The sequence below is a fragment of the Chrysemys picta genome, chromosome 7, assembly GCF_011386835.1.
Source record: "Chrysemys picta bellii isolate R12L10 chromosome 7, ASM1138683v2, whole genome shotgun sequence".
Classification (NCBI taxonomy): Eukaryota; Metazoa; Chordata; order Testudines; family Emydidae; genus Chrysemys; species Chrysemys picta.
The window spans coordinates 50438184-50444183 of NC_088797.1; positions in this window are offsets into that span (position 1 = coordinate 50438184).

Sequence of the window (6000 nt, forward strand, 5' to 3'; positions counted from 1 at the left end):
CCTAACAGCCCAATAGCACCTTATTTCAATGTGACTCGTTTGGAATGTGAGGATGTGACCGTTCACTTCCCGGTTTATGGCTGCCTCTGCTGCTTAGCCGAAGGCCTTAGCCTAAGAACCAGGCCTCAGACTTTAACAGTATGAGAAGGCCCTTACACCGACAGACAGTGATTTTGATTCTTTTTTTTTTGTAGCTCTATAACTAGCTAAGTGATAAGAATACACCTAAATTCTTAAAGTGTAGGCCTTTGCAGACAGGCCTGAATATCTATATCCTAATACTGAAGAATTAGTGAGTGACCAAGTTCTGTTTGCAAGCACAGAAGAGGGGAACTTCGCGAGATCTGGGGGAGTGAAACTCATTCAGCCCTGGATACCCGCAATGGAACAGAATAGCTGGGTGAACCGTTCCAATGATGAAATCCATGTTTCCCAAAACAGCTGCATCAGGCAAAGATCCCTCCTGGGCTCTTTTGTACTCGAGAAAAGCACCACTAACAGGAATACTGCCCTGCACATGATGGGGAGGATGTTGCAAGCTACTCTTCCATTCTCACACGCACTGCTACAACCCAAAGGGCTCACACCAGATTAAAGCATCTACAGGAAAGACAGACGAGATGCTGTGACCTGACTGCTCTGTGTGTTCCATTGCTGAGATCCACTATCCATGGGAACAACACCAGGTTGGCGAGCAGCAAGGGTGGTAGCAATGAGTCCAGACAGCCATTATCATATTGAGACATGCACAGGAAAAAGGTACAGAAGTAATAGAAGGTGCCTGAGACCTGACTGGACGCTGTCGACATCGGATACACAACAGCAGCGGGCAGCGGCGGTCCCCAGCCCTGCAAGCCAGTGATCAGCATTGACACCGGCATCTCCTGAGAGACAGATTGCAGCTGGACCATCAGAAAGTCAGTTCACAGGACATGGCCAGCCGGTGCGCATGCCAGCAGGATACCAAGGTTTGTGCTCCCCGTCTGGACTGGAACTGCACACAAAAGCAGTCTCAGGCAGTGGGGAAGCACGAGCTCCCAGCATTACATGTTGACAGCCTCTGACCCGCACAGCTCAGGATTACACAGCTAGCGGCCAGCAGTGCAGGGAGCAGGCCATGTGCTGAGGGCCCAGTCTGTTGGAGGTGTTGTTTACGGGTGGGGTTTGAAGAAGAATGGGAGCTATCGGTGGTGCTGGTCTCTGTAAAATTAGGCGCGTGTAGTTGGCAGAGGGGTCCTCTCAGGTGGGGTAGACACAGGCAGGGCAGAGTCTGGAGGACTCCCCTTGACATGTAACTAACAAAGAGTTGGGGTGAAATGCTGGGCTCACGCTGGGGTCCTGGAATATGGGGACTGCAGTGTGCTTACCAGGAGGATGCTTTCAGCTGCCTGGAGTTGCCCCCAGCTCTGTCCGGCGGGTTCAGGGGACAGGGTGACACCTCAGTGAAATCGAGCTCAATGGATCAGTCTCAGGCCCACAGGATTCAGCCCTGTCCAGGCCTTGCACATCCCCAGACCTTCCCCATGACCCTCCCGCCCCCAGGCCATACGCCGTACTAGCCCTGCCGCATCCCAGGGTACGTCTACACTTACCGGAGGGTCCGGCGGCAGGCAATCGATGTTCTGGGATCGATCCCGGAAGTGCTCGCCGTCGACGCTGGTACTCCAGCTCGGCGAGAGGAGTATGCGGCATCGACGGGGGAGCCTCCCTGCCGCGTTTGGACCCGCGGCAAGTTCAGACTAAGGTACTTCGAATTCAGCTACGTTATTAACGTAGCTGAATTTGCGTACCTTAGTCCGAAGTGGGGGCTTAGTGGGGACCAGGCTCCAGTGATCAGCGGCCCAATACACCTGCTGTGACGTTCTGTACCTCGTGGGAACCCCCTGAACCCCCATATTCATCCTTATAAAATGATTGTGTGGTATCCAATGCAAAGTTTGTTATTTCGGGTGTCTTCGGAAGGCTCATGATGCACTGAGCATTGTTGTTATAGTAATATTATAGTAATTGTTGTTATAGTAATGTTATAGGTTATAATGTCATGTATATAGTTATGAGGCTGAAAATGTGTCCTCATGGCTTGAAACAAAACCAGGCAAAAACTCCCCAAGAGCAGAGGGGCAGTTCACACTTCATCAGGGCATGTATGGGGCAAACCCAGCCCAGCCTCACAGAAACAAAGGACACTGGCCTAGGCAGCAACAAAAGGATCTGTTGGACTCTTGAGTGAGTCAGCCCCCTTCCCTTGGTCAGTTTGGGACTGCGATGAGGTAGTGCTCACCTGACTCTGAAGGTGGGGGGGAGCCAAGAGGAAAGGAAGGACATGATAAAAGGGAGAGACATTTTGCCATGCTTCCTCTCTCTTCCACCACCATCTACAGACATCACCACCAAGCGACTGAAGTGCTGATCAAAGGGGAGAGCCTGGCTGAAGGACAACCAGCCAGCCTGTGGTGAGAAGCATCTACGTTTGTAAGGGCACTGAAAGTGTTAAGATCAGCTTAGAATGTGTTTTCCTTTTATTTCATTTGACCAAATCCATCTTGTTATGCTTTGAGTTATAACCAATTAAAATCTATCTGTATAGTTAATAAATCTGTTTATTTATTCTACCTGAAGCAGTGCATTTGGTTTGAAGCATGTCAGAGGCTCCCCTTGAGATAACAAACCTGGTACATATCAAATTCTTTGTTAAATTGACAAACTCATATAAACTTGCAGTGTCCAGTGGGCATAACTGGACACTGCAAGGAGGTTCCTAGGGTTGTGTCTGGGACCGGAGATATTGGCTAGTGTCATTTGGTTGCACAATCCAAGGAGCAGCTTACATGCTAGAGGCTATGCGTGAACAGCCCAGGAGTGGGGGTTCTCAAAGCAGAGCAGGGTAAGGCTGGCTCCCAGAGTCGAGGATTGGAGTAACCTAGCAGATCACCAGTCCAGATAACAGCAGAGAGGAACGTCACAGTGGCACAGCGAGCAGGGTATATGTGCAGCTTGTTACTCCAAGTGGAGTTTACATTTTAAGCACTGATATTTGTGATTTTAAGTGAGTCTTAAGTGCAGTGGCAAAGAACAGTCAGGAGGAGGTCACAGTTTTGTTATTTTCTGTTTGCTTATTTCGGGAAAGGGAAGTAGGAACAGAAAAGCAGGAAAATCAGTGAAAGTAGTGAAGCGATTGCGAAGTTGGAGCTTTTTAGGCAGCAGGTTGCAGAAAAGGAGGCTGCACACAGAAGGGCTATGGAAGAAAGAGAAAAAGAGAGAGAGAGCGAGAACACCAACTGGAACTGCTAGAGAAGCAGAACCAGAACCCCCCGACCTCAACGACTCCCATCACTTCAAAAATCCACAAATGAGAACACTTATGTTCTGCATACAGTGAAGATGATAATATTGCTGAATATCTGACTACCTTTGAAAGGCTGAGTGTAATACATGAAATCCCTGATGATAAGAGAGTTCCTACTCTGATTGCAAAATTAACTGATAAAGCTCGAAATGTATTCAATGGAATGTCTATTGAAGATGCTTTAGACTATTGTAAATTTAAAGATACTGTTTTGCAAAGTTTTCAGATTACCCCTGAAACATATAGAGTTAAATTTTGGAATCTTAAAAGGGATATTGGGATGAGTAATGGGGAACATGTAAACAAAATGAAAGATTTGTTGGGAAAATGGGTGAGGGATAAAGAGGTGGCAAGTTTTGAAGGAATGCTTGATCTTGTTGCTCAAGAGCATTTCCTAAGCATATGTACGGCTGATGTAAAGCAGTGTCTATGGGACAAAGATGTAAAGACTGTGGCTGAGATGGCTTTTTTAGCTGATGCCTTTGAACAGACTCGGGCGTCTATTGAGGGCAGGCCACAGAAAGAGGAGTTTAGAACTGTGGGAAGGGAGGATCCCATTTTGTCGCTGGGAAGAGAGAAGGGGGCTGGGAGACTAAACATTCTGTTACGCAAAAACATTCTTCTACTGGTAACTCCTATCCCAAATCTCCCGTAAAAACAGAAGATCCCCAAAAGTGCTATGAGGAATAAATGCCCTGTGCTAGGAGGAAGCAGGCAACCAATAGCTCATGTTAGTTCTGCTACCCTCAACACAGAAACCCCCCAAGCAACTGAAACCTATTATATTGGTTTTGTGACATTAGCCTCTGCAGAACCAGATATGGAGCATATTAAGGCTGTCCAAATTGATGGCAGGGAGTACTTGGGGCAGAGGGATACAGGGGCCCAAATCCATGTGGTGTGGGAAGGTTTGGAAAGTGTTTTGACTGTGAGGATAATAGAACACCTCCTAGTTGACCTGCTTCTTGGTAATGATTTTTTCCGTGTAGTTCAGGTTAAAGTATTTGCCTGCAGAAGGAGGGAGTTTTATGCTGGGACCCCAGAGGGAAAGGGTAACGTCTCAGGAACTGCTGAGAGAATGGGAGAGAATCTCCTTGATTCTTCTACAGCAGGGGGAAGCCACATGCTTCCAGGTGATTGAGACCAACTCCTGCATTGCAGCCAGGGCCGGCCTTAGCAAGAGCGGGGCCCGATTCCTGGAGGCGGGGCTTGCCGCCGGCAAGTCCCGCCCCCAGGAATCGGGCCCCGCTCGGGCTGGGGTCGCGGGGTTTGGGTCCAGGCCGGAGCCGCTGGGGCTGGGGCCAGGCCGGAGTCGCTCGGCCCGGGGCCGAGCCGGCGCGCCGGGGCCTGAGCCAGAGCCGCCGGGGCCGGGGCCTGAGGTGTTCGGGCCGGGGCCGGGCCAGCGCCCCGGGCCGGGGCCGGGGGTGCTCGGCCGGGGCCGGAGCCGTGGGGCCGTGCTGGGGGTGCTCGGCCAGAACTGGGGCCGCTGCTCCAGGGCCCGAGCCGGGCCTGAGCCAGAGCCGCTCGGGCCGGGGGTGCTCGGCCGGCACCAGGGCCGGGCTGGAGCCATGGGGCCGGGCCGGTGCGCTCGGCCGGGGCTGGTGCCCCGGGGTCCGTGCCGGGCTGGAGCCAGAGCCGCCGGGGCCACTCGGCCAGGGCCGGACTGGGCCGTGCCACACCTCCCAGGAGCCCTCCTCGCGCCCCCCCCCGCCCCAGCTTACCTGTTGCTGCTGCCGCCTGCCCCTTTTCAGACTTCCCGCGAACATCTGATTCGTGGGAAGCAGGGGAGGGGGAGGAACAGGGGGCGGAGCATTCAGGGGAGGGGAGGAGGGGGAAGTGAGCTGGGGGCGGAGTGGACAGCTGCGGGGCCCTCTTAGGCGCGGGGCCCAATTCAGCCGAATAGGCTGAATCGGCTTAAAGCCGGCCCTGATTGCAGCTGGAGGCAACACCACATCAGGAACGGATGGGGGTGTATTGCTTGCCAGGGAGAGAACTGTCCAGGTTGTTAGCTGCCAGCAGGTTGCAGCTGAACCAGAGATAAACCGGGCTCTAGGGAGCAGAGAGAAATGTGTCCCAGCGGAGAGCCCAGGGAAGGGGCAGGGAATCTTAGGAACCACTGAGGTGGGTGAGGATCCCTGTGACTGTAACACAGGGAAGCAGGGTGCTTCCAAGAACGGGAGGGGCTGAGACTAGCTCCTTTCCAGCAGAAGGCAACATGCCCTCAGGCGCAGGGACAGGAGAGGTGTTGTCAGTGATTAAGGAAACTGTCCCAGTCATTAGCTGGCAGAGTTTTGCCAAGAGACAACAAGAGACAAAACCCTTCCTAGGTTTCAGACTAGCAGCCCTGTTAGTCTGCATCCGCAAAAAGAACATAGGAGTACTTGTGGCACCTTAGAGACTAACAAATTTATTAGAGCATAAGCTTTAAAAACCCTTCCTAGCGAGCACAGAGGAATGTGTCTTAAAGGGGGGCCCAGAGGAGGAAACTGGGGAAGGAATAATGGGGGTACAGGGGGCACCCCCATCCCTGCCATGCTTCTCAATCCCAACCCACAGGCCCCCCTGCCATCCCAGCCCTGGCACCCCACCCCCGCCATGCTCCTCAATCCCAACCCACAGCCAGGAGCGGCGCCAGGGTTTTTGCCACCCTAGGC